The 12,622-nt window shown below is 47.9% G+C and overlaps 1 protein-coding gene across 1 annotated transcript in view; it reads right to left on the bottom strand.

Moving 5' to 3' along the window:
• The window catches only part of FUT8 (fucosyltransferase 8), a 288,014-nt gene extending 278,930 nt beyond the window's left edge, over positions 1–9,084 (bottom strand). Inside the window, exon 1 of the mRNA XM_069726425.1 lies at positions 8,893–9,084. The gene's annotated coding sequence lies outside the window, so the exon portion shown is untranslated. The remainder of the gene's footprint in view (positions 1–8,892) is intronic.
• Between the last annotated feature and the right edge of the window lie 3,538 nt (positions 9,085–12,622).

Here is a 12,622-nt window from a genome sequence, read left to right as displayed (position 1 = left end):
TTAGGCACATCAGTGGCTCTCCAAACGCAACATGGCGTCCCATCTCAATTCCTGTCAAGTTTGCATTGAAAAGTCAAATAGCGCTCCTTCCCTTCCGAGCTCTCCCATGCGCCCAAACAGTGGTTTACTGCCACATATGGGGTATCAGCGTACTCAGGACAAATTGGACAACAACTTTTTGGGTCCAATTTCTCCTGTTACCCTTGGTAAAATAAAACAAATTGGAGCTGAAGTAAATTTTTTGTGTAAAAAAGTTAAAGGTTCATTTTTATTTAAACATTCCAAAAATTCCTATTAAACACCTGAAGGGTTAATAAACTTCTTGAATGTGGTTTTGAGCACCTTGAGGGGTGCAGTTTTTAGAATGGTGTCACACTTGGGCATTTTCTATCATATAGACCCCTCAAAATGACTTCAAATGAGACGTGGTCCCTAAAAAAAAATGGTGTTGTAAAAATGAGAAATTGCTGGTCAACTTTTAACCCTTATAACTCCCTAACAAAAAAAAAAATTGGTTCCAAAATTATGCTGATGTAAAGGAGACATGTGGGAAATGTTACTTATTAAGTATTTTGTGTGACATATCTCTGTGATTTAATTGCATAAAAATTCAAAGTTTGAAAATTGCGAAATTTTCAAAATTTTCGCCAAATTTCCGTTTTTTTCACAAATAAACGCAGGTACTATCAAAGAAATTTTACCACTATCATGAAGTACAATATGTCACAAGAAAACAATGTCAGAATCACCAGGATCCGTTGAAGCGTTTCGGAGTTATAACCTCATAAAGGGACAGTGGTCAGAATTGTAAAAATTGGCCTGGTCATTAACGTGCAAACCACCCTTGGGGGTAAAGGGGTTAATATACATTCTGCACTCCAGCTTAACTGAAAAAAAAAACAAATGTAGTAATTGTTTCAAATTTAACAAAAAAGAAAAACTGAAATATCACATGGTCATAATTATGCAGACCCTTTGCGCACTCATATTTAAGTCACATGCTGTCAATTTCCTTCTGATCCCCCTTGAGATGGTTCTACTCCTTCATTGGAGGCCAACTGTGTTTAATTAAACTGATAAGACTTGATTTGGAAAGGCACACACCTGTCTATATAAGACCTCACAGCTCACAGTGCATGTCAGACCAAATGAGAATCATGAGGTCAAAGGAACTGGCCAAGGAGCTCAGAGACAGAATTGTGGCAAGGCAGAGATCTGGTCAACGTTACAACAGAATTTCTGCATTACTCAAGGTTCCTAAGAGCACAGTGGCCTTCTTAATTCTCAAACGGAAGAATTTAAGTCTTCCTTGACCTGGCTGTCCAGCCAAACTGAGCAATCATGGGGGGAAGAGCCTTGGTGAGAGAGGTAAAGAAGAACCCCAAGATCATTGTGGCTGAGCTCCAGAGATGCAGTAGAGAGATGGGAGAAAGTTCCACAAAGTCAACTATCACTGCAGCCCTCCACCAGTCGGGCCTTTAGGGCAGAGTGGCTCGACGGAAGCCTCATGCTACGGGGGTGTTTTTCAGCTGCAGGGACAGGACGACTAGTTGTCATTGAAGGAAACATGAATACGGCCAAGTGCAGAGATACCCTGGATGAAAACCTCTTCCAGAGTGCTCTGGACCTCAGACTTGGCCGAATGTTCACCTTCCAACTAAACAATGACCCTAAGCACACAGCTAAAATAACAAAGGAGTGACTTCAGAACAACTCTGTGACCATTCTTAACTGGCCCAGCCAGAAACCTGACCTAAACCCAATTGAGCATCTCTGGAGAGACCTGAAAATGGCTGTCCACTGACGCTCACCATCCAACCTGACAGAACTGGAGAGGATCTGCAAGGAAGAATGGCAGAGGATCCCCAAATCCAGGTGTGAAAAACTTGTTGTATGATTCCCAAGAAGACTCATGGCTGTACTAGCTCAAAAGGGGCTTCTACTCAATACTGAGCAAAGGGTCTCAATACTTATGACCACGTGATATTTCAGTTTTTCTTTTTTTTAATAAATTTGGAAATATTACTACATTTCTGGCTTTCTTCAGTCAAGATGGCGGGCAGAGTGTACATCAATGAGAAAAAAAGAACTTTTTTGAATTTGCCAAATGGCTGCAATGAAACAAAGGGTGAAAAATTTAAAGGGGTCTGAATACTTTCCGTATCCACTGTATGTATATATACATATATTCATACACAAACTCTAATAACTGACAGGATGAAACTTCCACAACAAAACAAAGGTGACCAGACCCCACCGCGCTCCCAACAGCCCTATACAAACCACCCTTAGAAGCTTGTATCAGTAGGACCAAAGAGAACTGAAAATGTTATGAAACGGCGCAATTTTCCAGATACTTGAATGCAATGTGTTTGCACAATGAAACCATTACGACAAAAAAATGGCATTATTAGACTATAGAATGGACCTGTGGTATGTGGTACCGGTCAACGATCATATGACTTTTCAGACACAGGCTTAACGACGCTGCAGTTGTGGCAGTGACAGCCGTGATTCATGGGCAATGCAAATAAACAAATACAGCTCTGGCAAAAATTTAAGAGACCACTGCAAAATGATCAGTTTGTCTGATTTTTTTCTTTATAGGTATATTTGTGAAATGAAATGTCAATTGTTCTTTTATTCTATAAACTTCTGACAACATGTCACTGAAGTTCCAAGCAATACATTTTCTATTTATTTTCTGACAAAGAAAAATGGTAAAAATAAAAACAAACAGTGCTCTCAGACCTCAAATAATGCAAAGAAAACAAGTTCATAATCATTTAGAAACAACAATACTAATGTTTTAACTCAGGAAGGGTTCAGAAATCAATATTTTGTTGAATATCCATGATTTTTAATCACAGTTTTCATGCGTCTTGGCATGCTTTCCACCAGTCTTTCACACTGCCAGAGATGGATGGAGATATATATATAGTACAGACCAAAAGTTTGGACACACCTTCTCATTTAAAGATTTTTCTGTATTTTCATGACTATGAAAATTGTACATTCACACTGAAGACATCAAAACTATGAATTAATACATGTGGAATTATATACTTAACAAGAAAGTGTGAAACAACTGAAATTATGTCTTATATTCTAGGTTCTTCAAAGTAGCCACCTTTTGCTTTGATGACTGCTTTGCACACTCTTGGCATTCTCTTGATGAGCTTCAAGAGGTAGTCATCGGGAATGGTCTTCCAACAATCTTGAAGGAGTTCCCAGAGATCTTAGCACTTGTTGGCCCTTTTGCCTTCACTCTGCGGTCCATCTCACCACAGACCATCTTGATTAGGTTCAGGTCTGGTGACTGTGGAGGCCAGGTCATCTGGCGTAGCACCCCATCACTCTCCTTCTTGATCTAATAGCCCTTACACAGCCTGGAGGTGTGTTTGGGGTCATTGTCCTGTTGAAAAATAAACGATGGTCCAACTAAACGTAAACCGGATGGAATAGCATGCCGCTGCAAGATGCTGTGGCAGCCATGCTGGTTCAGTATGCCTTCAATTTTGAATAAATCCCCAACAGTGTCACCAGCAAAGCACCCCCACCATCACACCTCCTCCTCCATGCCTCACAGTGGGAACCAGGCATGTAGCGTCCATCCGTTCACCTTTTCTGCGTTGCACAAAGACACAGTGGTTGGAACCAAAGATCTCAAATTTGTACTCATCAGACCAAAGCACAGATTTCCACTGGTCTAATGTCCATTCCTTGTGTTCTTTAGCCCAAACAAGTCTCTTCTGCTTGTTGCCTGTCCTTAGCGGTGGTTTCCTAGCAGCAATTTTACCATGAAGGCCTGCTGCACAAAGTCTCCTCTTAAGGGCTCCTTTCCACTTGCGAGAAATGTCCGTGTCTCGCATGTGAAAACCAAACTCTGGCGCCGACACTTGGGAGCGGAGCGTGCGGCTCCATGTGTTGCTATGCAGCCGCACTCTCCGCTCTGGAGTGCCGGCGCCACAGCTTGGTTTTCACATGCGAGACACGGACGTTTATCTCGCAAGTGGAAAGGAGCCTTAACAGTTGTAGAGATGTGTCTGCTGCTAGAACTGTGTGTGGCATTGACCTGGTCTCTAATCTGAGCTGCTGTTAACCTGCGATTTCTGAGGCTGGTGACTCGGATAAACTTATCCTCAGAAGCAGAGGTGACTCTTGGTCTTCCTTTCCTGGGGCGGTCCTCATGTGAGCCAGTTTCTTTGTAGGTTGAAGGTTTTTGCCACTGCACTTGGGGACACTTTCAAAGTTTTCCCAATTTTTCGGACTGACTGACCTTCATTTCTTAAAGTATAGATGACCACTCGTTTTTCTTTACTTCGCTGCTTTTTTTCTTATCATAATACAAATTCTAACAGTCTATTCAGTAGGACTATCAGCTGTGTATCCACCAGACTTCTGCACATTACAACTGATGGTCCCAACCCCATTTATAAGGCAAGAAATCCCACTTATTGAACCTGACAGGGCACACCTGTGACATGAAAACCATTCCCGGTGAGTACCTCTTGAAGCTCATCAAGAGAATGCCAAGAGTGTGCAATGCAGTCATCAAAGCAAAAGGTGGCTACTTTGAAGAACTTAGAATATAAGACATAATTTCAGTTGTTTCACGCTTTTTTGTTAAGTATATAATTCCACATGTATTAATTCATAGTTTTGATACCCTCAATGTGAATGTACAATTTTCATAGTCATGAAAATACAGAAAAATCTTTAAATGAGAAGGTGTCCAAACTTTTGGTCTGTACTGTACATAGCCATAACCAGACACTGCACAAAGACTGAAACACATCGACAATGTACATACACTGACACTGTGCATACATTGACACAAACATATATACACATATACGCACACTACAGACACTGACACATCCATACACACTGTACATATACTGACATATACATATATAAGCATACTGTACACACATTGACACATCCATACCTACACTGTACACACAATAACATCCACATACTGTACAGACACTGACCCATCCATACACACACTGTACAGACACTGACCCATCCATGCACACACTGCATATGCACTGACACATCCATACACACTGTACAGACACTGACATCCATACACACACTGTACAGACACTGACACATCCATACCTGCACTGTACAGACACTGACCCATCCATACACACGCTGTACAGACACTGACCCATCCATACACACGCTGTGCAGACACTGACCCATCCATACACACTGTACAGACACTGACCCATCCATACACACGCTGTGCAGACACTTACACATCCATACACACGCTGTACAGACACTGACATCCATACACACGCTGTACAGACACTGACCCATCCATACACACGCTGTACAGACACTGACCCATCCATACACACGCTGTACAGACACTGACCCATCCATACACACGCTGTACAGACACTGACCCATCCATACACACGCTGTACAGACACTGACCCATCCATACACACGCTGTACAGACACTGACCCATCCATACACACGCTGTACAGACACTGACCCATCCATACACACGCTGTGCAGACACTGACCCACCCATGCACACGCTGTGCAGACACTGACCCACCCATGCACACGCTGTGCAGACACTGACCCACCCATACACACGCTGTGCAGACACTGACCCATCCATACACACGCTGTGCAGACACTGACCCATCCCTATACACACACTGTGCAGACACTGACCCATCCATACACACACTGTGCAGACACCGACCCATCCATATACACTGTGCAGACACTGACCCATCCATACACACACTGTGCAGAGACTGACACATCCATACACACTGTACCGACACTGGCACATCCTTACATACACACTGTACAGACACTGACACATCCATACACACGCTGTACAGACACTGACCCATCCATACACACGCTGTACAGACACTGACCCATCCATACACACTGTACAGACACTGACCCATCCATACACACTGTACAGACAATGACACATCCATACACACACTGTACAGACACTGACCCATCCATACACACACTGTGCAGACACTGACACATCCATACACACACTGTGCAGACACTGACACATCCATATACACACACTGTACAGACACTGACACATCCATACACACTGTACAGACACTGACCCATCCATACACACACTGTGCAGACACTGACACATCCATATACACACACTGTACAGACACTGACACATCCATACACACACTGTACAGACACTGACCCATCCATACACACTGTACAGACACTGACACATCCATACACACTGTACAGACACTGACCCATCCATACACACACTGTACAGACACTGACCCATCCATATACACACTGTGCAGACACTGACACATCCATACACACTGTACAGACACTGACCCATCCATACACACACTGTGCAGACACTGACACATCCATACACACACTGTGCAGACACTGACACATCCATATACACACACTGTACAGACACTGACACATCCATACACACTGTACAGACACTGACCCATCCATACACACACTGTGCAGACACTGACACATCCATATACACACGCTGTACAGACACTGACCCATCCATACACACGCTGTACAGACACTGACCCATCCATACACACGCTGTACAGACACTGACCCATCCATACACGCGCTGTACAGACACTGACCCATCCATACACGCGCTGTACAGACACTGACCCATCCATACACGCGCTGTACAGACACTGACCCATCCATACACGCGCTGTACAGACACTGACCCACCCATGCACACGCTGTGCAGACACTGACCCACCCATGCACACGCTGTGCAGACACTGACCCACCCATGCACACGCTGTGCAGACACTGACCCATCCATACACACGCTGTGCAGACACTGACCCATCCCTATACACACACTGTGCAGACACTGACCCATCCATACACACACTGTGCAGACACCGACCCATCCATATACACTGTGCAGACACTGACCCATCCATACACACACTGTACAGACACTGACACATCCATACACACTGTACAGACACTGACCCATCCATACACACTGTACAGACACTGACCCATCCATACACACACTGTACAGACACTGACACATCCATACACACACTGTGCAGACACCGACCCATCCATATACACTGTGCAGACACTGACCCATCCATACACACACTGTGCAGAGACTGACACATCCATACACACTGTACAGACACTGACACATCCATACACACTGTACAGACACTGACCCATCCATACACACACTGTGCAAACACTGACACATCCATATACACACTGTGCAGACACTGACACATCCATATACACACTGTGCAGAGACTGACACATCCATACACACACTGTACAGACACTGACCCATCCATATACACACGCTGTACAGACACTGACATCCATATACACACTGTGCAGACACTGACACATCCATATACACACTGTACAGACACTGACACATCCATACACACACTGTACTGACACATCCATATACACACTGTACAGACACTGACACATCCATACACACTGTGCAGACACTGACCCATCCATACACACACTGTGCAGACACTGACACATCCATACACACACTGTACAGACACTGACACATCCATATACACACTGTACAGACACTGACCCATCCATACACACACTGTGCAGACACTGACACATCCATACACACACTGTACAGACACTGACACATCCATACACACACTGTGCAGACACTGACACATCCATATACACACTGTACAGACACTGACCCATCCATATACACACTGTGCAGACACTGACACATCCATATACACACTGTACAGACACTGACCCATCCATACACACACTGTGCAGACACTGACACATCCATACACACACTGTACAGACACTGACACATCCATACACACTGTACAGACACTGACACATCCATACACACTGTACAGACACTGACCCATCCATATACACACTGTACAGACACTGACCCATCCATACACACACTGTACAGACACTGACACATCCATACACACACTGTGCAGACACTGACACATCCATACACACACTGTGCAGACACTGACACATCCATACACACACTGTACAGACACTGACACATCCATACACACACTGTGCAGACACTGACACATCCATATACACACTGTACAGACACTGACCCATCCATACACACACTGTGCAGACACTGACACATCCATACACACACTGTACAGACACTGACACATCCATACACACACTGTACAGACACTGACCCATCCATACACACACTGTGCAGACACTGACACATCCATACACACACTGTGCAGACACTGACACATCCATACACACACTGTACAGACACTGACCCATCCATACACACACTGTGCAGACACTGACACATCCATACACACACTGTACAGACACTGACCCATCCATACACACACTGTGCAGACACTGACACATCCATACACACACTGTACAGACACTGACACATCCATACACACTGTACAGACACTGACACATCCATACACACTGTACAGACACTGACCCATCCATATACACACTGTACAGACACTGACACATCCATACACACACTGTACAGACACTGACACATCCATACACACTGTACAGACACTGACCCATCCATACACACTGTACAGACACTGACCCATCCATATACACACTGTACAGACACTGACCCATCCATACACACTGTACAGACACTGACCCATCCATATACACACTGTGCAGACACTGACCCATCCATACACACACTGTGCAGACACTGACCCATCCATACACACACTGTGCAGACACTGACACATCCATACACACACTGTGCAGACACTGACACATCCATCCATGCACGCACGGCATCTCCCACCCTGGCAGCGCCGCTGTGTCCCGGGGCCACCTACCGTGTTGCTGTCACTGTGTGAGGATAACTTGCAGCAGGAGCTCCAGTCCGGTGGTGGTGGCGGTAGCTATGTAGTCTGTGCAGCGGCAGAGCCTCCACCCTGTGCCCGGCGCCTCCGGGTGGTGAGCGGAGCGGCACTAGCACCGGGGAGAGGAGGAGGAGGGAGCGGGCGGAGAGAGGATACAACACGCATGCGCACAGTACTGTGTGTGATCAACGGGGGCGATAGGAGGGGGGAGGCGATACGGATGGGCGGGGGGGACAAATTCAGCAAAAACTGCAGCGACACCCCCTAAGCCACAGCACAGCAAGCTACGAAGGCATGGGTGTGCGGGGCGCGGTACCGGCATCACGGGGCTTTTAGGGGGCTTCTATCATTGGGGGACCTTAGCGCACCCATTAACTGCCATTATGTAGCGCATTGCTAAGGCTAGGTTCACATTGCGTTAGTGCAGTCCGTTCGACCCATACGTTAAACGGACTGCTTTAACGCAAGTGCCGAAAAAGAACGCGTTTATGCTAGCGCAGATGCTCTATCTGTGCTAGCGGTGACTGACCCGAAAACGCTGCAGACTGCGTCCGAGGGTCCATCACAGAATGACGGCACATCGCTAACGCATGCCGATTATGACATGCATTAGCAATGCGCTACATAATGGCAGTTAATGGGTGAGCTAACGCATCCGTTACATAGCGTTAGTGCCACTATGTAACGGATGCCGTCAGCGCATTGCCATTAACGCCATGTGAACCCAGCCTAGCTAAGTTCACACTGCGTTAGCAGCAGCCCGTTCAGCACATACGCGAACTGGCTGCTGTAACGCAAGTGCCAACGTTTGCATCACGCTAGCGCAGATGGAGCATCTGCTAGCTCTATCTGTGCAAGCAGTGACGGACCCGGAAACGCTGCAGCCCGCGTCTCCGGGTCCGTCACTCAATGACGGCACATCCCTAGCGCACACCCATTGTGGGCGTGCGCTAGCGATGCATCCGACATTGCAGTCAATGGCGGCTGTAACGGACTACGTTACACCGCGTTTATGCCGCGGTGTAACGTAGTCCGTCTAACGGACACCATTGACGCAGTGTGAACCCAGCCTTACCTACATGTCGGTGTATCGGACAACCAGTCATATTGCCATTGAATTTCATGACAAGTGTTGCCCGCGGCGTCCGCGCACCCCCGGTACTGGGCTGAAGTTGGTTTCTTACTCAGGAATGCTTTTCTGTTTTTTTTACAGTTTAACAACAAAAGTCCCAATGATTACGGTAGATCCCACTGTGGCCGCCGTCCCTTCCTGATTACAGCAGATCCCACTGTGGCCGTCCGTCCCTTCCTGATTACAGCAGATCCCACTGTGGCCGCCGTCCCTAACTGATTACAGCAGATCCCACTGTGGCCACCGTCCCTTCCTGATTACGGCAGATCCCACTGTGGCCGCTGTCCCTAACTGATTACAGCAGATCCCACTGTGGCCGCCGTCCCTTCCTGATTACGGCAGATCCCACTGTGGCCGTCTTCCCTTCCTGATTACAGCAGATCCCACTGTGGCCACCGTCCCTTCCTGATTACGGCAGATCCCGCTGTCCCTTCCTGATTACGGCAGATCCCACTGTGGCCGCCATCCCTAACTGATTACAGCAGATCCCACTGTGGCCACCGTCCCTTCCTGATTACGGCAGATCCCACTGTGGCCGTCTTCCCTTCCTGATTACAGCAGATCCCACTGTTGCCACCGTCCCTTCCTGATTACGGCAGCTCCCGCTGTCCCTTCCTGATTACGGCAGATCCCACTGTGGCCGTCGTCCCTAACTGATTACAGCAGATCCCACTGTGGCCACCGTCCCTTCCTGATTACGGCAGATCCCACTGTGGCCGTCTTCCCTTCCTAATTACAGCAGATCCCACTGTGGCCACCGTCCCTTCCTGATTACGGCAGATCCCGCTGTCCCTTCCTGATTACGGCAGATCCCACTGTGGCCGCCATCCCTAACTGATTACAGCAGATCCCACTGTGGCCACCGTCCATTCCTGATTACGGCAGATCCCACTGTGGCTGTCTTCCCTTCCTGATTACAGCAGATCCCACTGTGGCCGCCGTCCCTTCCTTATTACGGTAGATCCCACTGTGGCCGCCGTCCCTTCCTGATTACAGCAGATCCCACTGTGGCCGCCATCCCTTCCTGATTACAGCAGATCCCACTGTGGCCGCCGTCCCTAACTGATTACAGCAGATCCCACTGTGGCCACCGTCCCTTCCTGATTACGGCAGATCCCACTGTGGCCGTCTTCCCTTCCTGATTACAGCAGATCCCACTGTGGCCACCGTCCCTTCCTGATTACGGCAGATCCCGCTGTCCCTTCCTGATTACGGCAGATCCCACTGTGGCCGCCGTCCCTAACTGATTACAGCAGATCCCACTGTGGCCACCGTCCCTTCCTGATTACGGCAGATCCCACTGTGGCCGTCTTCCCTTCCTGATTACAGCAGATCCCACTGTGGCCACCGTCCCTTCCTGATTACGGCAGCTCCCGCTGTCCCTTCCTGATTACGGCAGATTCCACTGTGGCCGCCGTCCCTTCCTGATTACGGCAGATCCCGCTGTACCTTCCTGATTACGGCAGATCCCACTGTGGCCGCCGTCCCTAACTGATTACAGCAGATCCCACTGTGGCCACCGTCCCTTCCTGATTACGGCAGATCCCACTGTGGCCGTCTTCCCTTCCTGATTACAGCAGATCCCACTGTGGCCGCCGTCCCTTCCTGATTACGGCAGATCGCACTGTGGCCACTGTCCCTTCCTGATTACGGCAGATCCCACTGTGGCCGCCGTCCCTTCCTGATTACGGCAGATCCCGCTGTACCTTCCTGATTACGGCAGATCCCACTGTGGCCACCGTCCCTTCCTGATTACGGCAGATCCCGCTGTCCCTTCCTGATTACGGCAGATCCCACTGTGGCCGCCGTCCCTAACTGATTACAGCAGATCCCACTGTGGCCACCGTCCCTTCCTGATTACGGCAGATCCCACTGTGGCCGTCTTCCCTTCCTGATTACAGCAGATCCCACTGTGGCCGCCGTCCCTTCCTGATTACGGCAGATCGCACTGTGGCCACTGTCCCTTCCTGATTACGGCAGATCCCACTGTGGCCGCTGTTGTGAATTCTGTGGCTGAGTTCACTTCTGTGGTCACAAGTGGTATTGCAGTCTCTGGGCTTCCTCCCTCAGGTGTTTTGGTGAGCTCGTTGGCTGCCTTGCTATTTAGCTCCACCTGAGTCTGTCTTCCTTGCTCCTTGTCAATGTTCCAGTGTTGGATCTGAGCTACTGCATCTTTCCCTGGGCCTGCTGCTCTGCTAGATAAGTGCTTCTAGTTTGTTTTCTGTTTTTTCTGTCCAGCTTGCTATTATCTTTTGCTGGAAGCTCTGAGAAGCAAAGGGGTGCCCCGCCGTGCTGTTAGTTCGGCACGGTGGGTCTTTTTGCCCCTTTGCGTGGTTTTCGTTTTAGGGTTTTTTGTAGACTGCATAGTTCTCTTTGCTATCCTCGCTCTGTCTAGAATATCGGGCCTCACTTTGCTGAATCTATTTCATTCCTACGTTTGTCTTTTCATCTTGCTAACAGTCATTATATGTGGGGGGCTGCCTATTCCTTTGGGGTATTTCTCTGAGGTAAGTCAGGCTTGTATTTCTATCTTCAGGCTAGTCAGCTCCTCAGGCAGTGCCGAGTTGCATA

This window comes from Ranitomeya imitator, chromosome 1 (assembly GCF_032444005.1).
Source record: "Ranitomeya imitator isolate aRanImi1 chromosome 1, aRanImi1.pri, whole genome shotgun sequence".
Lineage (NCBI taxonomy): Eukaryota > Metazoa > Chordata > Amphibia > Anura > Dendrobatidae > Ranitomeya > Ranitomeya imitator.
This window is presented reverse-complemented; position numbering and strand designations above follow the sequence as displayed.